Raw genomic sequence first — 25,909 nt, 5'->3', positions numbered from 1 at the left:
GTTGACAAAAAAACACGTCGTCACACCATTTTAGACAACCTGTCCTGACCAGAAACAATTCTATTTTTTCTTGGCCTTAGATTTGCGTGAATCGGTTCAACCTTCACTGTGTCGTTACACTGCAGAGTCCGGAATCAATAGAGTAACGTTTCTATGCACCTATAAATAGGGGAATATTTACAAATATTAATACGCGTAGTTGGAGCTCAGAACGAACACAGAATTGTAGTCGGCTCATTAAAATAAATTGAGAAAGAATATGAGTTGCTTTTATGCATCATTCAACAGCTTTTGAACTTTAATTACATAAAATCCTTACGTTGGTGTAAGTAAACACGAAATAATAGTAAATGATTTGAGTACTTTATAGACTAAAAACTGGTTTCCATTTCAAAATATAAACCAAACTAATTATGTAACTATAATTGGGTCAACCTGTTGGTTGATGAGTGAATAAATAAATAGACAAATAAATAAATAAATAAATAAATAAATAAATAAATAAATAAATAAACAAACAAATAAATAAATAAATAAACAAATAAATAAATAAATAAATAAATAAATAAATAACTATATTACATTTATATGCCCTCCTAAAATGTTACGATAATAACGAGAAATCGTGATAATACTGTGGTAAAAAAAAGTGTTGCATTGCTTACGAATACATTTTTATAAAAAAGATGTTTGTGCGCGACCAGATATACTTTCCTAAATTTAGTGTTTTTTATAATCACTACGTGTCACATCAAACTCTCTAAAGATTTAGTTTTTTCTACTTTCCTTTTTAATAAAAAAAAAACATTATTGTGGAAAAATTATATATATATGGTCAGTAATTGAATACGGGATATAAGATTATATTGAATGACAAGATGTTACAGTATTATTGAAATATCTTTAGGACTAGACACTAACTATGGGTTACCGTAATAGATTCATTTATCTCCTCACCTGATACAACTATGGATACAGTAAACCGCTTTCCCGATGGTCCATCTAAAGTTGTAAACATTTTTTTGTCTGCAATGTTATAGAAGACCCATGCATGATTGCTATTTGGTCACCGTTAGTAGGGAGGGTCACAGGGGCGTGTAGTATTTCATAGATTGTTGTTTTCCAGGTCTACATACTAAATATGACAACCTTTTGATTATATATTCCTACATGTAAGGGGAAGAGATTAATATTTCTTCGTAGTATAGAGATTGATACATTTGTAGCAGCAAGATTCGTACGATTTTTTCCTAAGAAAACGTCATTCTAAGCAATAAGAAAACAACAATCTATGAAATATTACACGCCCCTGTGGGGAGGGTTATCTTAATGCCGAATATGATAAATAACAAAAAATAGTGACAAGCCATATACTAAAAATACTTTGAACCTTTCGGACATGAAATACTGAACACAGACCTTACCTATCTTATATGCCCATAATTACAGGACTGATGGAACATTTAAGATGTGTGTGCACTTTGGTAAGTAAGTGTTTACTGACGGTTGATTGTTCATTATACGTCGATATGGGGTAAACCGTGGTTTAATACTAGGATACCATGTTGTACAGTACATATATATGGGTGTTATTGAGTCACTTATGACTCAGCTGTCGTTGTCATATTGCCTCGTAGCAACGGCTGTAAAGTCTAGACTCATGTATTTATCGACGTTGGTGGCGCTGTAGCTTACAATTCTTTATTACAGGTGTTATAATTAATTGAGTTATTTTACTATTGGTCTTAAAACTGGATAACAATATCTGTCAGAAGACACTGTGCCTTGTACAACTTTCAATTAAAAAGTATCAACATTGGTTTTTCTAAACATTTCTTGTTTCCAACTTTCCAAAAACCTTCTTTTTGAAAATGACATTTTGTTTGCTTAAAAAGAATATAAATTAGAATCAAGGACTGACAAACAGTTCATCGATTTCAATGACCGTTCGTTACTTATCTTTAATATGCAGCATGGTTAATTAGTCCCTTCAAGTCATAAATCAACTCGAAATATGTTTCTGATGACCACACATTGTGTAATCGGTGCTTATTAATTTGTAAGTTATTTTTCATTCGATTGGTACATACTACACATCCGATCAGCGATTAAAGTTCTAGTATTGGTTAAACTTAATGAAACAATTAGGTTATCTTTACAATGGTTGCCATGGACTACAGCGTCCATCAATGCAAATTTAACAAACACTGACAGTGAGTGAGTGATCTGTGATGAAAGATGTCATGATAGGTCATAAAGTCTGTCATATAGTTGGAAGATTAATTGTATCAACCTACGATGGACTGAGTTGATATCAGTTTGTACGTGTAGAATCGGTGTTATCAATAGTATACCTTTGTACAGTTAACTTTAACAGACTAGTAGACAAATACAATAAAAAACACGTCATGTCACATGAAATATCGTTAATATCTGTTCTATATTGTCGTAAATCAATGTCTATTTACGACATCGATGAGTACAGCCTGTGACAAAGATGAAAGTTTGATCTCTGTAAACAACTCTCCCTTTTTACGGCGTCAACGAGTGTAACCTGTAACAACTATGAAAATGTCATTGATATATTTGATCGTCGTAAACTACTGTCCTCTTGACGGCATCGATGAGTACAAGCTGTAGCAATTATAAAATGTCGATATATGTTACCCATCGTCGTAAACTACTGTCCTCTTTACGGCACCAATAAGTACAACATGTAATAATGATGAAATCTATCTATCTATGTAATACCAGCTAATCTCCTTATGCATATCACAGCTGGGGGGATGTTCTCCGTCGTCGTCGTCGTCGTCGTCGTCGTCGTCGTAAATTATACTGGGGTCCCCTTTACGGCATTGATGAGTACGTACAAGCATTGCACCTGAATAGGTTTTCATAGCACAATTGCTGAGATTAACAGTAAATTGATGTGTTGTACATTAGATTATGTGTGGTAATTATTTTTACTAATTGTATCAATTAAATCGGGATTCAACTTGTTGACAAACACAAGTGATAATATATGCATTATACCATACTCAAGCCAAGTTATTATCTTTGAACAGAAAGTATGGATTATATTACCCTGGTCGTTCTATGTCTGTTATTTTCCTGGTTTTGCATAAATTATGTTTTAGGAGGTATAATTATATTATTCCCAAACTACTTCATTCAGCCAGAAAATACTTATGTTTACCACAACTTATCTAGCGGCACGTAGTGACAAGGCCCCTTAGGCCACTCGTATTTTCTTATTCCCAAATATTCTACTTCATTCAGCTGGAAAATACTTATAAACTAAGAGTTTGCCACAACTTATCTAGCAACACGTAGTAATAAGGCCACTTAGGCCACTCGTATTTTCTTGAAGTGAACGAAGAAAAATAATGGGGAATACTATCTAATCACTTTGTAGGTCAGACATCTCAAGAACAACTGCATACCATATTTGGATATACCTAGAATTGTAAAGTCATGTGACCAGATATGACCTCGTGACCTATACTAAATTTGAGTTTAATGTGTCCTTGTCCTTGTTGGTTGAGAAAATGCAGCCAATTCGACCCACTTTGTTATTATCGAGTGACACAGGTAGTACACATGGTACCAACTGGTGTCTGGGGACTACATTGATTGTTAGTCTCATCGCCGGAACACTTTGTGTGGTTCCCATTCAAACGCCCCCTACTTGACCAGTGATATTTGGATTGAGGCCAGCTTTGCTCAATATTTTACAACAATCAACACAAATACTTAATCTTGTTCCCTTATGGTAGGAATACTGGTAAAATCTGGAAATATAATACTTAGAGTAATAACTTCTCATAGAGAAAGCAAATTACACTTCCACGAAGAAAGCTACCGTTTTTCTTGTCAACGTTTAACTATTGGTGATCCTAATTATGCTGTAAATGTGTGAGAAAAAACTGACCCTTTAAAGACATTTAATTGGTCACAATATTAATATTTCCTTTTTGTGCCTTTAATGTTCAGTTTTGAATTGTTATCTGTGCTTGTCTTATAATGTGATGTATTTTTTACTTATAATTAATGTACTCCTGCCCAAAAGACATTCTTTTTAAATAAAATGCCGCCAACTTGACCCACTTTGTTATTATCTAGTGACATAGGTAGTACACATTGTTATCAACTGGTGTCTGGTGACTACATTGATTGATTGTTAGTCTCATCGCCGTAACACTTTGTGTTGTTCCCATTCAAAGGCCCAATTATTGACCAGTGATATTTGGATTGAGGCCAACTTATACTCAATATTTTAGAACAATCAACACAAATATTTTAACTTTTAATCAATTTTTACTCCTGCCCAAAGGACATTCTTTTAAATAGTTTTCGTTCTGTCAGTTTTGAATCTATTCGGGTCTATTTTATTTCAAGTAAATGTCATAATATATGATATGAGAATATGTAATTCACGTTCTGTCAAATGTTTCAATTTTATGTCTATTAAAACACTACATAGATTACCATTCAAACATTTGTATACATTGCCATCACTGACAGTGGCAATAAAGACGTGTATGTGAGTAAAATAACCTCAGTCCACCACTAACATCAGTTTGAAAAACATATGACATTTGTGTGATCGATTCGAGATCTCTGCGTTGCTTGGCAACACTCTGCGTCAACTGATGATAACCTTAATGTCAATCTCCGTGGTTTTGTTTAGTTACATTTTAACTATCAAATTATATATAAACGTATGTACGGTCCTAGCGGTTCATCAGTTTTATTTAGTCACTTATACGCTGACATACAACCATTGTTGGAAGTGCGTCCGTTGGTCTGTACTGAGTGCGTCTCTCGTCCCTTGGCCTGTACTGAGTGCGTCCCTTGATCCGTACGACCGGAGTGCTTCGCTTGGTTTGTACTGAGTGCGTCTCTTGTCCCTTAAATATTGGTCTGTACAGAGTGCGTCCCTTCGTCTGTACAGTTTAGGAGAACTACAGCCAATAATCACCATCAACCACTTCGTAAATATTCTACAACAACTCAAAACAGAACTACTACCGCTTTCGTAACCAAGGAGCACATTGTGAACAAGACATCTTGGTGACAGCGGTTTGAGCCCAAGATTATTCAAGTGAAAACAACTACAGGTAAGTAATGTTGGATTGTTGTTTTTATTACTTGTCTTAACGATATGATGTTATTGCAGTCAAATATCATTAGACATTGCACAAGGTAAGTAAGGTAAAAATACCAATTACATGTACGGTTGACCAAGTCAATACTAGTCTCATCTCGAGATTGGTAAATTGTAAATTAGTGACATTCTATATACAGATTGTTACTAATATCTTGTCTACTTCACAATAATAATTTAGCATTTAGCGTTGTATAATTGATACTAAATTAGTCTAAATTACTCTTGTTTAAAAATAAATCATTATAAATTGGTGACTCCAACAATGAGACCAGGAGAGAAATGTGGCCATAAAAGTAACGCTCTCAAAACCGCAGTTGTCTTTTTCACGCGAATATTAAGGAAATATTAGTTAGACTGACTAGGAGTAGTAACAGTATAGAACAAGGTGTAATATATGTTTCTCACTTTTAATAATTTAAAATGTTGCCATGGTTTCAAGTCAGTTATCTTGCTGACTTGGTTTGCTACTATTTCTACAACCTGAATATTTTGAATGTTCAGTATGTTCACGATAAACTTCATGAATCAGTTGGTGTTTTTTTGTGTTTTTTAAAATCTAAAACACTTTTAGTTTAGTTGCGGTTACCAGACACCCACCTAGCTTTTCACGCCGACCCTAAACTTTTTTTTTTACATATTCGAGAAAGAATAAAATTACGAAAATTGTGAAGTCTCGCAATAAATGGTGGATACGGAAATTGACATCAATTTAAAAAGACAATATAAAACTGTTCTTCCATTCTGCAATGGCTGTACATCTGATGAGAAGAAACCAATAACACAGAGACCATATGGAAAACAACGGAAAATATAACTACCTGAACTAGACACTCACATATGAAAAAAATTGATAAAAATATATAATAAAAAATCTACCTACCCGACCTATTCCAAACTTGAGCGTAATTGAAACCACACAATTTTTTGCTAGGCCTAATGTGCTGTGGTTTAATAACAGGGTTCTAGACTCATTGCCCCCCCCCCCTCCACCCGCCTGTTGCCCTCCACCTGCCATTTTCTCAATTCAAATACAGTTATTGACATTGTATTATTATTTTAACAAACGGTTTTGAGGGTTGTCCCCCCCCCCCCCCCAACTAATCATCGAAATACCATCGTCGTAAACCACAGCCTCTTTTACGGCGCCGTCCAAGACGCACAGCCAAGATATTTCGCAGTGTCGCGAAAGAAATAACAATTCTGGTTTGCGAGAATGCGAAATACATTTGTCCCAAAGTAAATTATACCATTTGAGGTCGTTAACTCGACTAAATCACGCAAGGAGATGTACACGGTCACAAAATTAACTTAGTCTGTAAGAATCTTGGTCCTTGTCCCATTTCAGATTGTCAATTGGTTGTAACCCGAGAGTAGTAGCAGGATAAAAAAATATCGTAAACAGTAAAATACATCTTTCTCAGTTCAAGGAATTAAGATATTGTCACCGATAGTTAAAAGTGTTACAACGATAGATCAAGTCATAACCACATACATGGACATATAGACAATGTTACTATATACCGCATACTATATGAAATATATACTTAGTATAAAGTAACAAATATCAATATACGTATAGACAGGCAGATCTTACGCCAGTCTTAGTGTCCCCCTCACCTTTGATTGCTGCAATATATATATACTGTCTGGGATAGTCTCGCTGCCAGACTCGTAACTATCGTCACTTAGCTTTGTAAGTGAGCGATATTAAAGTCCCTCTTTGCCGCTTTACTTGGAGTGAGGGACTTCAGACTAAAGTCCCTCACTTCCCGCGGCTTTTCCGCTCGGGAGCCTTACAAAGCTAAGTGACGATAGTCACGAGTCTGGCAGCGGGACTAGTACTTGGGGGTAGATTTAGCTCATTCTCACTTTAATAATATGCATGTGTGAAGAGCGCTAGTTGAATTACAACAGTGCTGGTTGAATTAGAAGAGCGCTGACAGTCGAATTAGAAGAGCGCTGATCAAATAAGAAGAGCGCTGTTTCAATCCGAAGAGCGATTTGTCGTCTTCGGCCATGTGTATGTGTGTCTGGTGTCACTCCTTACAATATCTTATTCCGATATATCTTACATTTCCAAGTTTTCATGATTCCTGGCACACTTTAATCAGTGACGATGCCATTTCCTCAAATTACGATATATTTTACAATATATTTTACGAGAGTCGATTTAACCACGGTACATAAACATTCTACTTGCAAAGACTGTTTCTACTTTGTTTGCCATGATACGTTAAATTACACACTACTGATTATGCTTGCTGGTTTGTTGGTTATTCACCAGTAAGATTTAATTTATAAGTGTGAACTTGCCATTTCAGATGTGTGGTTCCTTCCACTAAGCTGTCTTGTGACGATACATTTGAGCCATAAGCTTATATATCTACACACAACCTGATTCAATATAGCAGCTTTTTGCGGGGAAGGAGTTTTCTTTATTAACGGTTTTATCTGATGTCTGTTAGGCCTAAAAATACTTGTTTGGTTTGTAATGACCTGAATATGGTGTTGAGGTCAGTCATATACATACATACTATATTCAGTAAGGTTTCTATGGAGAATGGCGTCTCAGTTTTGGACTTCACAACAGCACTTCTCATAAGGTCATATAGGGTGAGTGACCTGAGATTAACGATTGCATTAAAGGTTATACAATCTGTCAGGTTTTGTAGACATGAATTGATATAAATTGATACTGAATCGATTGTATCTGTTCGTACCTGGAAAGTCAGTCAAACTAGTTACACACCTCTCAACTATTAACTTTAACACAGTGCTTGACGTGTTCCATAGACAAGAACCACCTTAGTGTGACCGGGGGTCAGTGGATTTTTCCATCAGGCGAACGACGAAAAGTCACTGACCCCCCCCCCTCCCCCTATTCTAAAACATTATGACCCCCCCCCCCCATATATAGTACCATAATTAATTAGCGACTACACAGGGTAAATACATTCAACAAGGAGTTAGTATGTACACCTTTCATGGTGGGGGGGGGAGGGGAGGTCCTGGCCCCTGATTTTTGTTTTGTTTTTGTTTTTTGGGGGGAGGAGAATAAATAAATGTTTTCGTTATTGCACTGCAGTGCAAATACCGGTATGTACGGTTTGTGCGCATTGGTGCACGCAATCTCATTTACATAATAGTGGAAAACAAAGAAAATATCTTTAAAAACTATCACTGTGGTGAGATCTCACTCCACAAAAATTCCCTGTCTTTGGGATTCATTGAAATATTGAAACAGGTGGAAAAATGAACTTTAAGGGGGGTCACTTTTTAGCATAACGGAATAGGGGGAGGGTCACAATTTATGCGACTCTCCGGGTTTGATTTCTCCCGGCCCTTCCGAGCCCCTTGTAATTACTGAAGGCTCCCCAATAATTTGTTCCCGTGAATTAGCATTGCGTCAATGTAAAAAAACAACTATTTGTTTGCATCTATATTTCTATACCGTTATATTTCTAATGTCAGAATTCCTATATGAGTGTGTTGACTTTTACTCAGCAGAATTTCTAAATGTAGATAAAAGTGTGTGTAATATGGTAAATATTACAATATTTGTATTCCAGTTATTCCATTAACTTTTCATAAGCTTATATTCTGCTAAGAATTGACCCATTTCACATCCTTTACTGTCCAATGTCATCTCTATCTTTTAACAATCAATTTGACATCGTCTGAATATGTCACCTATGAAGCTACAAACATTTGTGGAATATTGAATTCAGTGTGTATTTGTTGGTGTGAATACATAACAATTACATGTATATTTATATATTGGCATCCATTATATATCTCTTTTAAATTCCTATCGAAGACATGTCACATGACAGTTTTAGAGAGATGACCTGATATGACCTGGTTATATACCTTGCGTTATGTTTAGTTAAACAAATAACGCTGTATCGACCTGATAAGTTTATCTATAGAGTATTAGTAAAACAGATAACACCAGAAAAACAATCCATGTCTGAAGATGCTACTATCTGTCTCGGTAACGCTATCACCGTGCCACTCTGTAAGGTTCTCTTCTATAAAAGAATGCCCATTCATTAATAATACCTGGATCAAATCCAGTTCTTAGTACACCTGTCAGCCCCATACAGAGTTGTACAGGTATTTAGAAGAAAATCGTATTTCAAAACCATATATCAATTCAAAAACAAAACATTAAGAATAGAGCTTCACTTTGTTTTCGATTTTCTGCCACTTTGCATGAAACCTTTTTGTAATTATTATTAGATTTTTCTATTCTATTTCCATGTATTTTTGAATGGACACACACACACACACACACACACACACACCCATACACACACACACACACACTCACACTTAGACAGATAGACAGACAGACAGACAGACAGACAGACAGACAGACAGACAGACAGACAAACACTTTGCCATGCCTATAACACTACTGAACCTTATCAGTTCAGTTTTGCTCAAAAAGAAAGAAGACGAAACATCGTAAAATGCTTTTAATAGTTTTATTAATCGGGGTATTTTAGTGAAAAGTTATTGGAACCGGCACTGTGAATGAAATAGATCTCGCTGTGTTATATTGCCGGAGTCCATTGTGTGAGAGGAGACCTCGAACTTCCGTTGGTGAAAGTGTTTATTGAAATCATTCTACGATTGGTTGGTTGGTTGGTTGGTTGGTTGGTTGGTTGGAAGAGTGAATATTACTAGTACGTACAGCCAAAAGTGGAAAGATATCAAGCCTAAACTTTGTCACTTTGTAATTTTACTTTGTCACAACAAGAGTGTTCTACAGACTTGATGGGTATTACTCGGCCGCGTCTCACTCACAAGGCGAGTGCGAAATTGGGGGGACTCTTGGAGTAATGACTCAAAAAGGTGGGGGACGATTGCTCACACGTACGGAGCCCACTATATATTGATAAAGGTGGGCCTTGGTGGCTCAGTTATAGCCTGTAGACCGACTGGAAAAGCCTTGACAGTTGTACACAAACATGATACATGCAACATAGCCAGGTCGCTTCGCTCCCTTATTGCAGTAGTTCCCACCTAACTGTATTGTTCTACCTCTGAATCTGGGCTGAACGCTAATAATTACGACCCTTTTTAGCACAGTATTCTCACTGGCACAGGATTTCGGAACTCTGAGACTGTGTTCATGGGGCCATGGCACCCTACTCAGTGCGTTGCCCGTATATCAGCATTAAATTTCCATTTTCATTGAATCTTTCCCCGTTCTTGCTTTATGCTCTTAAATAACTCCTTCAAATATTGGTTATCCTAGAGGTTTTGAATAAGACAAGGAACTTTTACACCCGGGTCTTTCGAATCACCCGTTCACGTACACATTCACCCAGTCACTGTGCATGTAAGAAGGACTGTTGACAATATGTCCGCCTGTTGAACTCATTGTATACAGTCAGAAAATACTGTTGCCTCAAGGGAATGGCCCTATAAACAGGCATATTTAGGCACATTTACATTCGTTCACAGTGACAAGTCAGGTATAAGTATATAAGTATAAATATTTGCCGATCAGCCTCAAATCATACACGCTTACAGTGAGAATTTTTGACTACAGAACTATGGATAGTCATGACGTCATTACTCATGGATATTTATTACTAAGCTAAAATAACGGTTTCATAGCCCAAGCAAACCAGATCTTTATTTCGTAGTGTCACGCAAGCAATGACAGCTCTAGTTTGCGAGAATGGTCGAGAATGGTCGGGAATGGTTGATAATGGGTGAACTGAATCATCAGTCTCATTAACTTTCTCATCACGCTACTCGTTTTTCTTATATAAAAATGCCAATCTGTGTGTAATTTGGTAACAGATTCCGTCATGGTTATTTATTTATTTATTTATTTGTTTGTTTGTTTGTTTGTTTGTTTGTTTGTTTGTTTGTTTGTTTATTTATTTATTTATCTATTTATCGATGCAAGATGTCTACAGGTTGCCTCAATTACAGACACTCAAAAACAAATAAAAGATATACAATACAGATGCAGTCGAAGACAAAAAATAGGAAATATGACAAATAACAATTTATAAGTCGGTTAATCCGTTTAAAACACTTGTTTTAAAGGTACTTAGACTTGAAAATATGTCAACATCTTGCAAGGAACCAATGTTATCCTTTCCTCTGAATATAAATAAACCGTGTTAGTTTAAACGTATCATTGGCACCAAGATCCCTAGACATTAAATGGAACGGTGGCAACAACATATATTGAGTTAAAAGTATCATTTAGGTATTTAATAAGACTGAATAAACAAGAGAATATGACATTTCTAATATGACATCTCTTGACACCCAGACACTTCACTGGTATTCTTGAAGTTTACAATTGCTTATTTGTGGCTAGAGCATCCCAGGTATTTTGTAAGGGGAACTTATGCATGCGATATTTATAATGAGCTTCTTATACATTCCTACTAACCCACTAAACTATCAAATCCTTCCTTTCAACAGGTGAAAGATGGCTGACAAATCAACCACAGGCCGTCCAGCTGTTCTGATCATTAGTGATAGGTGGGGTTCTCCTCTCCACAAAGGTACCCCAGCTGCCGTCAGACTTCTTGCCCGTCTCTTTAATGCAATAGGGGTCTCCGTTTATTGCACGGTTTTGAAAATGACAAACCAGGAATGCGCGGAAGCTAGAAGGCATAACGTTGAGCTTATTCCTCCTGACCCAAAGGGTATCCTTAAACTAAGAACACCACATTGCGATTGGCTTCATTCGTGTGATAGGTACTTTCCAGATGTAGCAAAACTCCAGAATGTGAAGATCGTAGTTGGGTTTGCTATGATGACCTCGGATTCATCCTTGCTTATTAGAGATGACATATTCTCTATGTCTAAATATTATCTGTCATTTCTTTGGCCCTCTGATGTATCCTCTCCAAACATTGTGGGTTGCTCCAAGGAAGAGCTTTTCGCACGCGTTGAAAATTTGGAAGACGAAGTTGTACGTACTACTGCAATGGTCTCAAATGATAAGCAAACCTTCCAACATTTTAAGCAGAGATTTCAGCAATTAAATGAAAACCACTTCCAAATTATATGCACACCTGACAACAAATACATGCAGTTGAATCAACCGAGCGTCCCTACAAGCGACAACCGGCCGCGGCCGTGTATCTTATCATTCCTCGAGGAGCATGATATGGAACACATGCACAGCCATCAAATGCTCGCGAAAGCCGTGAATCACGTGGCCATAAACTACCAAAATATGAAAGTGCAACCACCAAAGTGGAGAATCCTGGGCATCCCTGAAGCAAAAGAATCGGATATTCAGGCAAAACTTAATCCTCACCCACAGTTAGATATTGTTCCCTCTTCAATGCCAACTCTCAAATATATGGAGCGTGAAATCCTGAGTTCTCAACTTATTCTCATCCCGCCATCCCCTGGGATGAATGCATATCCTATAATGATGTCTGCTATGGCACTGGGTATACCTTTCCTAGTTAGTGAATATTCCCCCTGTCACGACTTGATCAGAACCTATTTCAAGGATGACCCAGATGCGAATGACATGGTAGTTGATATGAAAGATGTTGACAAGTTCCAAAAGAAAATCACTGAAATTCTTGTGAAACCAGTAGTTTTCTTCAAGAAGGCTGCAAAAATAAAAGAGATGCTGAGAACTAACGTAATTCCGGCTATGAATGATCTAAATGGCAAGTTCATGGACAAAGTGAGACGAGATCTTGAAACAGAAGATGCTTCAATAACAACGAATATGTCCGAAGGTAAAGGTTCAAAGATTAAACGTATATTGTAATTTTATACTTCTGATAATATAGGCTTTAATCTAGTCTGTAAGATAATCCAACAAGCAGGATAAACTCAAGGCAATGATTTCATGGTTTGGTGTAAACAATATGCTACGAGTTCCAGTTACACATAACTATGGAATCCTATAGGCGAGTTGGCCTAATGACATCCATGCCTATAGAAACCTATAGAATCCTATAGGCGAGTTGGTAATGACATCCATGCCTATAGAAACCTATAGAATCCTATAGGCGAGTTGGCCTATAGACATCCATGCCTATAGAAACCCATAGAATCCTATAGGCGAGTTCGCCTAATGACATCCATGCCTATAGAAACCTACAGAATCCTATAGGTGAGTTAGCCGATAGACATTCATGCCTATAGAATGATATTGGCGAGTTGGCCTAATGACATCCATGCCTATAGAAACCTATAGAATCCTATAGTCGAGTTGGCCTACAGACATCCATGCCTATAGAATCATATAGGCGAGTTGGCCTATAAACATCCATGCCTATAGAAGCTTATATAATTTGTATTCTATAACAGATTTCGAAAGATGGTGCCAAAGCCATGGTCTGCAGAAAGACACAATGAAAAAGTTTCACAGAGAGCATATAACAAATACAGACACCCTTAAGGCATTGGATGAAGAGGACATAAATATGTTGGGGCTACCTATAGGACAACGTGGTTTATTACGACAGTTGTGGAGACAGCTATCAAAACCAGGAAAAGCAAGTACTTCATCTGATGCAAAAAAGCTGAAAGCTGAAAAACATGAGCAAAAAACAGATATAGAGGTTAAATATGAAGGTATGCATTTTACAGTGTTTGCTGATACTTTGCTTATACTAGGTAAATATAGGAATGTACCAGTCAATTGACGTAATATACACTTACTGATAACTGGAAGTATTTTACATTACTTAATTCCATAAAACGTTGTTCTTTTCGCTTATATTTCAAAATATAAACATTTCTTTCTAAAGGAATCTTTTACTTGAAGATCTGTGCATCAATAATTTGCCTTTAAATCATTGAAATTAAATATTCTGGTTTTGTAGACAAACTATCAGATGAAGATATTGGTCAAGATCAAAGTGTCCATCAAAGAAAAGATCATAAACTCGGTAAGGCTATTAATGTAAAATTAATACAATTTTTAATAGGTTAATAAAAGGTTAATGCTGGTTTATTTATGAATACGAATTATGAACATATGGCTATGATGTTGATTTTGTTATTAAAAAGTTGATAATTTCAGATGCACATGAAAAAATGTAAAGGATAGTATCAAATTATTTGTTCCAAACACTCTTCAGTCTTTGTCAACAGAGAACCTACTACTGTAAAACTAGCATTTTTGATAGAAAAGTTTGGGTTTAGTTTTCCACTAGTTCTCAATGACTAATTTTTACTAATTACTAGACTGGTACATATTTTTTGTACAAGAAGGCATTGTAGTCACTACTTATTTTTGCGTTTTTGTTTTGTCGGGAAATAAGTTAAAGTAAGTCTTATCCAAAATTTCCATGCTTAGAGTAATAAGAACAATTTACAGGTGAGTCTAATAGGGGCTAAAGGTGAGCCATAGGTGGCTGGAGGCCATCTGTCTCTCTTCAATGATGGTTTATTAAATGCCCGGATGTACATGGTTCCTGCACTCCCCGTTTAAAGTGCAGGGGTATAAAGTGTACATTCTAATATTCCAAAATTGTATCAACATACATGTAAATCCTACAGACTACAGTACAATATGCAAAGTGTGATCATAGAGTTTCGAATATTAGGTTTTAGCGAATTACTCTAAGTTGTTGCTTTTCTTCTTCTTTGTAGTGCAAGAAGAAGAAGACAACATAACTCATCCCATAACTGATGATGAAAGTGGCATTGGAACTGGACAAAGTAAATATGACACATCTTCTTGTTCTCTCATTATTGAAGTATCATTGCATTTGAAATATTTATATTAATAATTTCATTATTAGAAACTGCTTCTAGAAAAACTGTTTCTTTTTAACAAACAGTTGCTGATTCTCCAGAAGCCAGTGAAAGAATTGACAGTGACAACCCCAACAGATCTAGAGACAATGACAGCAGATGTGATCAACAAGGTAATTCCAGAAATACGATACTTCTGAATTTAGTATTTATTCTATTGTTAACAACACAGTACTTGAAGATGTTGCAGATTGTTCACTGTTTAATTGATATGAAATGAATGTTTCAGTAGTGTATTTTTCAAATATTAATCACAATAGTAATACTCCATAGTTCTGAAACTCTTATTATGTAATAAGTTTTCCATTATTTCCTGACATGTACAAAGTAGAAAACACTCGGTTACTTATGGAGAGTGAAGATAGCGATAACCTCAGTAGTCATCATGCAGAAAGTTGAAAACCAGGTATAAAGAGATAATTTACTAGTTATACTGCTTTGATAGTCTCTCTCTCTCTCTCTCTCTCTCTCTCTCTCTCTCTCTCTCTCTCTCTCTCTCTCTCTCTCTCTCTCTCTCTCTCTCTCTCTATCCCCCCCCCAGAGGCTGTAGCAGACAATGCTGACATTCCAGCAACCAATAGTGAAGAACAAATTCGACGTCCAGGTGAGTCTACATGTGATATTTAAATGGTTACCACTTTTAGAACAGTGTACCCTCACAAATTGCATGTAAATTGTATGTCAGATTCATATTTTACAGTATTTAATACATATTATGATATTTACTGCACAGTTTTACTGTCATAAAACCAACAAACCTAACTGCATTCATGGCAGCACCATGCCAAGACGTCTGAAAATAATAACTGGTTCATGAAAATGAAATTCCAAATATTATGTTGTGTAATCAATATTTTGTAACAATGATCATATAATGTAATATTTGTTATGCAAAACCTAACAATTATGTTTTTTCTCTTGATGTATACACAGGCCACATAAATCTACATGTGAACAGTGCTGGTGGTATTCCTAAGGAAGATATATCCATTGGAGAGGTTGAACAGGCTTACTTCCGATGCCCTGAAGTGCTGAAAGACGTGCCACAACAGATCAACAAACTTCATTCTGATATGAGTGTAGATGCAGTTGATGGCCACAGTGTCAAGTATTCCATAGCATGTGAGTCTTTAGATGCCCTGGAATGTCTATGGAAGGAATATGAAGCCCTGAATCTCAATCGACTGGTAACATCTACAACCATCACACCAAAAACACTGAAAGATATTGGTGCCCTGTACTTCTCCATACAGACTACATTGGATATAGAGGAGTATGAACAGTGCAAGAAAGAACTGCTAGAGAAAGGTAAATACCGACTTTGTATGCATTTATTGCATGATATCCCTTGCAAGATAATGAGATATTGGGAATCACAACATGTAATAAAATCATGAACGGGTAACCTCAGAGTTCCTTGTAATTCACTCTTGATGACTCTGATTCACTTTCTCAAGTACTGTTGAAATTAATCTGCATTGAAAGAAAATAGTAATTATATTGTTTGATTCCTACACTGTAGTGTATCCTAGCTAAATATTGAGATTGTTTGACTGGATTGAGTATCATGAGTAAAGTCTATATTGTACATCAAGTAGATTAGGTTATAGTGTTTGTTTAAAGGAAGTGGGGAGGTTCAATCTACAGGAGTTTGCTACTACTCATCTACTTGGTTCCTCACCAATTAATATCAAGGTAACCGTAAATATTTCGAAAATAGTGCATACACGTTTACCAGAGTTGCTCATAAGTCAAGGTTTCCCATGCTCTTATAGCCTTAACATAAAGCCTACACTGTGTGTATATTTATCTACCCGAGTTCCCCAATCATTTTACCTTGTTTCCTTTAATACCAAAATTATGGTAAATGTTTGCCAGTTTACCAGAATTTACCATCTTTTACCAGGGTTCTTTAGACTTAATTAAAAACCTTAAAGTAATTATGCCTTTTCACTTTGTGTATATAGAAAACCTCATTGATACTGTTGGTTTCATTGTTTGAGAGATACATAAACAGACCACAGCTGCATCTCATCACCAGAATAACTGTCAAAGAAATTAAATTTACTGAAACAATATATCTGTGTTGCCATAACCTTTGCATATTTATGTTGTGTATTATGCTTTAATTCAGGTGACAACACAGTATCAACTCCTGTAGAAGTGAGCGATCCTGATGAGGGAAGTAACCAAAAGAAAGCTGAGCTTACTAAAGAAAACAAAGAGCTATTAGTAGAAACTTACAAACTTAAAACTACAATTACCACCTTACAGAAAAAGATAATAGAATGTGAAGCTAGAATTCTGTTTCTTAGTAAAGCTTTGAAAGAAAATTCAGAATTAAAGGTAAATGTTGCAATCCTGAAAGCAACCCTAAAAGAGAAAGATATAGAGATAGAAATACTGAAAAAGAATCTAGAGGAAAATGAAAAGAGGGAGAAAGTTCTGCTGGACAAAATCCTACAATTAAGCAAAGAAAATTCTGAAATAAAAGAATCAGTTAGGAAGGGTGGGGATAGAGCTCTTGCAGACGAAAACCAGCAACTCAAGAAAGAAGTCGCTGATCTAAAGACAGAAGTTGAGGATCTGGAAGAGAAGAATGTTGCTAAGCAGAAGGAAATCGGTAAACTTGAAATGGAGATGGACAAAGTGAAAGGTTAGTGGTAAGCATAGCTTATCATTCATATATACAGTGTGCTACTATAGGTCCAACTATACATCATTCCATATCAACATTGTGTGCTCTACATGATGTAGATACTGTTTATAAAAGGCCAGTGTAACAACCATACAATTTCGGGATGTCCAATGACTTATGTGTACATGATAGGATCTATTAGAGACAGTGTGTAAGAAATCATACAGGTTTAGGGTAGCATTGTTCTGTACATTACAATATAAACAGAGACAGTATCGAAGAAATAGAGACAGTGTGATAACCATACCAGTTTCATTGACTTGGTATACATAGAAAGTGTAGTGTTAATGTCTAAAGTTAGGTATACATGGAAAGTGTAGTGTCAATGTCTATAGTTGGGTATACATAGAAAGTGTTGTGTTAATGTCTAAAGTTAGGTATACATGGAAAGTGTAGTGTCAATGTCTATAGTTAGGTATACATGGAAAGTGTAGTGTCAATGTCTAAAGTTAGGTATACATGGAAAGTGTAGTGTCAATGTCTAAAGTTAGGTATACATGGAAAGTGTAGTATTAATGTCTAAAGTTAGTTATACATAGAAAGTGTAGCGTTAATGTCTAAAGTTAGTTATACATAGAAAGTGTAGCGTTAATGTCTAAAGTTAGTTATACATAGAAAGTGTAGCGTTAATGTCTAAAGTTAGTTATACATAGAAAGTGTAGCGTTAATGTCTAAAGTTAGGTATACATAGAAAGTGTAGCGTTAATGTCTAAAGTTAGGTATACATAGAAAGTGTAGTGTCAATGTCTAAAGTTAGGTATACATAGAAAGTGTAGTGTCAATGTCTAAAGTTAGGTATACATAGAAAGTGTAGTGTCAATGTCTAAAGTTAGGTATACATAGAAAGTGTAGTGTCAATGTCTAAAGTTAGGTATACATGGAAAGTGTAGTATTAATGTCTAAAGTTAGGTATACATAGAAAGTGTAGTGTTACTAAGTGTTAATGTCTAAATGTAGGTGTACAAGAAAGTGTACTGTCAATGTCTATAGTTAGGTATACATACAGAGGTCGCGTTAACACGTTATTTGTGCATATTTGACGCACTATTTGACACTTGGGACGCCTTTTTTTGGATGTATGCATCACTGCATGGGGACGCATCATAAACAGGGGACAAATTGGGCTTACTGTTGGCAAACGTACGGTTATCATCTTTGCTTCGAAGTTGTAGAAACAGACATCGTGGAATTAGTCAGTTCTGATTGTAACTACCGTCTAAATGTATATGTGCAGTGTGACCTGTGAAATTTGAATATGACCCATCGTATACAAAACGTTCCAACAGTACCGCCCATTAGCACTGGATTTAGACGCTATGGGGTTTCGACACGTCTTCTCCCACTCCGCTATATATTCATCCGTTCGTTCTCAGAGCACATATTTTTAGAGAGTGATTACCATAGAAAATCGAAAGTCTAGAAAGATAAGTTAAACCTCTGTATAGTGTATTCTTGCATATAAATGTTTTCTTTTTGGAAGTACAAACTATGTAGTTGTGTACGGTGTGCGGGAGAATGACACTGATGTGTTCATGTACAACAGTACATGTATTGACATTTGTAACGTATTTAGTGTACATCTGAAAGACATGTAGTGACTGTGTGCATGCAATTTTGGAAAAGACGCACCGTTATAGAATTTTGACGCTAATTTTTGGCAGGAACGCGTCCCAGGGACACATCAGAAAAAAAGCTACCGCGACCTCTGACATAGAAAGTGTAGTGTTAATGTCTAAAATTAGGAATACATAGAAAGGGGCGCAAGTAGACTGTCGACAGTCGCTCGCGCCTTTTTTTCGTACGTTTTATCTAAACTCCGATCCGGCGCAACACTGTCACTAGTATAATCGATATCGAGGGCCGAAGGCCCGAGTGGTTGAGGGCCGAAGGCCCGAGGTCGAGGGCCGAAGGCTCGAGCGGCTGGCTCGGGCCTTCGGCCCTCGATATCAGTTTGCGATTAGACTAGTGTTGCGCCGGATCGGAGTTTAGATAAAACATAGGAAAAAAAGGCGCGAGCGACTGTCGACAGTCTAGGGCGCAAGCTGAGTTTGGAAGGTTTTTCTAGTCGGGTGGGTTGGTAAAAATACTTGCATGAAACCATGGCTAAAGTGATAAAGTATGGTATTTAAAATGATTCATTCATTTGGTGGGATTAAAAAACATCTTCTGGCATTCTCAGTACAATTATTGGCATTGGTACCTGTCACAAGATTGCGTAAATTTGCCGATATTTAAAAATTCAACTGTAAACTACCATCGACAGTTCATGATGCACATAGCGGGAATTTGATGCTTACACACGAGTGCAATGTGTTCCTATAGCTAAATTCTGATATTCTATGATGGATTTCGAGTCAAATTCAGTCGAAATTATCCAAAGACAGCGCCATTGTATAGTGTTGTTGGTTATGTGACTAGTAGCACGCCCTCACACTGCAGTAGTAATCTACTTTTGTTTGTTCGCGCATGCTCTGTTCAGCGCTTCCTGTTATGCTGTCCGCTTGTTCTTATACATCAATCGACAAATTGTATTGATTAAACTGGTTTAACGTTTACTACTTCAAGTGTCTGGTTGTAGTCTCGACTTATTGGTAACTGGGCTAGTATCCCAACTGGCGTGGTGGCAGCGATTCCGGATCTACACGCCTCCTGAAGACAAGACTGTCATTGAAACTGGTCATCACTTGGTCGGACACACACAGCAGTGTACAACCAGTCAGTATATATATTTACTGGAAAACACAGACGTTGTCATTCGTAACCAGTGAACATCATGGCTCAAATGCAGCGAGCACCCAAGCAATGGTGTCTAAGTAAGTCAGAAACTATAAATTCCTTTGAGAATTGGCGTCAAAACCTAAGATACACATTGTCACTTGACGAAAATTTTGCACGTTTCCTCGCCGACCGTGCACAATGGGGAAAGAAAACAAAGTCTTCCCCCCTGAGAGGTTTCACGAATGATGGCGAAGATGTCAGTGCCAACAAACGGTTAACAGCCCAGCAGAAGGTAAATGCATTGGAGCTTATGTTGGGCCAGATAGCCAACTACTGTCCTGTCATTTCTCGCAGTACAATTGTTAAGAACTCGACATCCATAGACAGTATTTGGCAAGTCATTCGCCTCCATTTTGGTTTCCAGTCCACTGGCGCCCATTTCATTGATTTCTGCCATATCCACCTTGAACCTGACGAGCGCCCAGAAGATCTTTATCAGCGTCTCACTGCTTTTGTTGAAGACAACCTACTTCATAGAGACAGTGGTATAACACACCATGGGGATACAATTACAGAGGATGAAGAACTTTCTCCATCTTTGGAAAATTTTGTAGTCTTGACCTGGTTGCAGTTAATACACAAAGATCTCCCAAGGCTTGTCAAACAGCGATACGGCACTGAGCTACGAACCCGTACTTTAGCGTCCATTAAGCCTGAAATTTCACAGGCATTGTCATCTCTACTGGATGAGATCCATACGACTGAAGATGCCACCGTCATGCGGGCTGCTACATCAAACTATAACTCTACCGTTCAGAAGGCCAGCTTCTCCACTCGTCCTGCAGGTTTTCCCAAAGCAAGACAGAGAGAACGAAGACCATATCGTTCCTGTCCCCTGTGTAAGCAGGCCAGCAGACCAGCTCAGCATTTTTTGAGTGAGTGTAAGTTTTTGCCAGATCAGGACCGTAAGTTTATGACCAAGATACGACAAGTTGCTAACATACTTGACATTGATACCGAAGAGGATGAATTTCCTATCAACGATGAAACCATCGAACAAGACACAAGCATTTCCAACACTGCTCTCCGAATACAGGTTCGTCAATCACCATACCTTGATACTTTCTATGGTCACCAGACTGCCCGCCTTACCATTGACAGCGGTGCCACCGGAAATATGTTGCGTCTGTCTACAGCTAGAGGTCTGAATGTGCCAATTAAAGCTAGCTCCCAATCTGCACACCAGGCTGATGGTTCTTCCCCTCTGAAGGTTGTGGGTGAGACAAATTTTACATTGACCCGTGACAATAACACATTTATCTTTGAAGGCCTAGTTGTGGAAAATCTGGATGTTGACATATTGGCAGGGACACCTTTTATGGAGATAAATGACATCAGCGTTCGCCCAGCCAAGCGTCAAATAATGCTTGGTGATGGTACCACATACAAGTATGGTTCAGCATCTGTAAACAGCCATAATATCCGAAGGGCTCACGTACTACGAGCTCCTCCCACATCAACAACTGTGTGGCCAGGGGACTTCGTTGAAGTTGAGTTACCAGCAGAACTCCGCGATGCCGACCTGACGTATGCACTTGAACCAAGAACAGACACTCATCATATTGCAACCACTTCACATGACAAGATTTGGCCAGCACCAAACCTACTATCAAGTATATCTGGGAAAATACGTATCCCAAACCTATCTGACACTCCACAAACTCTAAAGCGTAATGAACACTTTTGTCAGATACACACAGTCTTCACTCCGCAGACCAGTCACAACAGTTCAGACACCATGACCCACTCCTCCAAACCCCCAGCGCCTCCTGTGGCCAGTTATTCTAAGTCAATCAGTCTAGATCCTGATAGTCTTCTTCCACAGCCTTACCATGCTGCTTTTTGCTCCTTACATGAAGAGTTTGATGATGTCTTCGATCCCAATGTGAAGGGTTACAATGGTGCTTCAGGCCCATTTCAAGCAGTTGTCAATATGGGTCCTGTCCAACCTCCACAACGCAAGGGACGTCTACCCCTGTATCCTCGTGACAAATTGGTGGAGCTACAAACTAAATTTGATGAACTGGAAAAAGTGGGAGTTTTTGCCAGACCAGAGGATTTAAAGGTTACAGTCGAGTATATTAATCCATCTTTCTTGGTTAAGAAAGCTAATGGTGGTTCTAGACTAGTCACTGCCTTCGCAGATGTTGGCCGTTATAGCAAGCCTCAACCCTCTCTTCTACCTGATGTCGACGGTACTCTCCGCCAAATTGCACAATGGAAGTACATCATCACCACCGACCTTACCAAGGCGTTCTACCAAATACCACTGTCACGCGAGTCCTTGAAGTATTGTGGTGTGGCTACCCCATTCAGAGGGGTACGAGTCTACACGCGATGTGCTATGGGCATGCCCGGCTCGGAAACTGCATTAGAAGAGCTAATGTGTCGTGTACTTGGCGATCTCCTTGCGGAAGGCGTCGTAGCCAAACTGGCTGATGACTTATATTGTGGTGCAAATACCCTTGATGAACTTCTGAACAATTGGAAGCGTCTATTACAAGCATTACATGCCAACGCTTTATGCCTCTCCGCCACCAAGACAATCATATGCCCTGCTACTGTTACTATCCTAGGATGGATTTGGAATCAGGGAACTATTAGAGCCAGCAAACATCGCATTGCAACATTGTCCTCCTGCTCCCTTCCAGAGAAGGTACGTGGTCTCCGTTCATTCATTGGGGCTTACAAGGTCTTAGCTAGGGTAATACCAAAGTGTGCAGTTCTCCTCACACAGTTGGAAGAGGCAACTGCTGGGAACCAGTCTAACGACCGTATCGATTGGACTGACAGTCTCCGCAAGGCTTTCCATACCGCTCAAACATCCTTGTCAACAAGTCGTTCAATCACCCTCCCACGACCATCTGACCAGCTATGGATTATCACAGATGCTGCTGTGAAGGGTCAAGGAATTGGTACCACTTTATATGTATCACGTAATGACAAACTTCACCTTGCAGGATTTTTCAGTGCAAAGCTCCGCGGACGACAAGTTACTTGGCTCCCCTGTGAGGTCGAGGCCCTGTCCATTGCTGTTGCCACTAGACATTTCAGTCCGTATATCATTCAATCTCATCACAAACCATGCATTCTCACAGACAGTAAGCCGTGTGTACAGGCATATGAGAAATTGTGTCGAGGTGAGTTCTCTGCCAGCCCTCGTGTGACAACGTTCCTCTCAACTGTGAGCCGTTACCAGGCCTCTGTCAGACACCTCGCTGGTAGTGAGAACATCCCATCAGACTTTGCCAGTCGTAATGCCCCGGACTGCAACACTCCCTCATGCCAAGTCTGCTCATTTGTTGAACGTACTGAAGAATCTGTCATCAGATCATTATCAGTTCAAGACATCGTCTCTGGTAATGCTCGTCTTCCATTTACCAACAGGGCAACCTGGCTCAGTATACAATCTGACTGCCCAGATTTGCGTCGTACTCATGCCCATCTTACTCAGGGAACCCGTCCTTCGAAGAAGCTCACCAACATCAAGGACGTCAAACGTTATCTGAACAACGTAACCATTGCCAAAGATGGATTGCTTGTTGTCACTCGCACTGATCCGTTTGTCCCACCTAGTGACCGTATTGTCGTACCGCGACAAGTTTTGGATGGCCTCTTAACTGCCATTCACATCCGTCTCAGTCATCCTTCATGTCATCAAATGAAACAAGTGATACACCGCTACTTCTTCGCCTTGGACCTGGACAAGTCTATTGAACATGTCTCTACCACATGTTGCCAGTGCGCTGCTCTCGCAAAGGCTCCACATACCATAGTTACACAGTCTACTACAGACCCTCCAGATGCCGTTGGTATTTCCTTTGCTGCAGACATTATCAAGCGTGAACGGCAGCTCATTCTTGTCCTTCGTGAATGTGTTACATCATTTACTACCGCATGCCTGGTCGAAAACGAACGCCGTGAAACTCTTCGTGTGGCCCTTGTACGTCTATGCATTGAACTAAGACCTTTAGATGGTCCCCACGCTGTTATACGTACTGATCCAGCTCCCGGCTTCGTCGCCCTCGTAAATGATGACCTTCTTCGTCACCACAGATTGAGTATTGAAATTGGTCGCACCAAAAATCGTAACAAAAACCCCATCGCAGACCGAGCAATTCAAGAGGTTGAGGATGAGCTCCTACGTCAGGACCCTTTGTGTTCTACCGTTACACCTCTCTCTCTCTCCATTGCACTGTCACAAGTCAACTCTCGAATCCGATCCAGAGGTTTATCCGCACGTGAGATGTGGACTCAGAGAGACCAATTTACCCATGAGCAGCTACCCATCAGTGACCAGAAGCTCATTCTGGAGCAGCATTCACAACGCCAGGCTAATCATCGCTATAGTGAAGTCTCCAAGGCCCCTAGAGGAAAAGTCACAACAGCTACATCGCTTGATGTTGGGGATCTTGTATACTTACACTCTGATCGCAACAAGTCAAGTTCCCGTGATCGTTACTTGGTAATCCAGAGTGATACACCATGGTGTAATATACGCAAATTCCGTGGAAACCAACTTCGTAAAACGTCATATCGTGTCAAGCAGTCTGAATGCTACCTTGTGCCATTCTCCACCACTCCACATTCAGTTCTTAGGAAAAACACTAATGACGATTATTCATCTGATGAGGACATATCTCCACGTCCACCCACTTCACCACCTGAACCACCATACATTCCTTCACAACTGACAATGAACAGTGATGTCAACCATATAGAAAGTGCTACTTCTGGAATATCTACAGAACACAATGCTTGTGATAGCAATCTGCCATTGGCCAGCGCCACGGAAACTACAGAGTTGTCACCTCCTGATAAAACTACCAAACAAGATAAACCATACCCATCCCGGGAGATTAGGCAATCTACTCGCAAACGTCGTCTTCCTGATCGCTTAAAGGACTATGAACTATACATTTAGTTGTGTTTTCCTATTTGGACAAGTACTCCCTTTGAGCTTTGCATTCTTGTACAGTGTGTAACTGTTATTTTCACCATCCCTTGCTTTTCATGAAGCTTATTCGCAGGACTTTGTGACATTTTTTTGTTGCATTTGCCTTAAGCTTGTATGTATATTTTTCAATAGTTTTTTTACAGTGTCTAGTACCTAAACAAAAGGGAAAAAAAGGTGGCTACGCCATTGTATAGTGTTGTTGGTTATGTGACTAGTAGCACGCCCTCACACTGCAGTAGTAATCTACTTTTGTTTGTTCGCGCATGCTCTGTTCAGCGCTTCCTGTTATGCTGTCCGCTTGTTCTTATACATCAATCGACAAATTGTATTGATTAAACTGGTTTAACGTTTACTACTTCAAGTGTCTGGTTGTAGTCTCGACTTATTGGTAACTGGGCTAGTATCCCAACTGGCGCAGTGACATAATTTATATCGTAGACCATGTAATGAGAGCTGTTAATTACATCTGCCATGTTTAAATTTGATTTTGTGGGCGAAAAACGTGTGTAAAATTACAATCGCTCGTCAT

At 38.5% G+C, this 25,909-nt stretch overlaps 1 protein-coding gene across 1 annotated transcript in view; it reads left to right on the top strand.

The window, feature by feature from the left end:
• LOC144448598 (uncharacterized) overlaps nucleotides 1-25,909 on the top strand; it is a 55,863-nt gene that overhangs the window by 18,736 nt on the left and 11,218 nt on the right. The gene's annotated exons all lie outside the window — the stretch shown is intronic.

This window comes from Glandiceps talaboti, chromosome 17 (assembly GCF_964340395.1).
Source record: "Glandiceps talaboti chromosome 17, keGlaTala1.1, whole genome shotgun sequence".
Classification (NCBI taxonomy): domain Eukaryota; kingdom Metazoa; phylum Hemichordata; class Enteropneusta; family Spengelidae; genus Glandiceps; species Glandiceps talaboti.
This window is presented reverse-complemented; position numbering and strand designations above follow the sequence as displayed.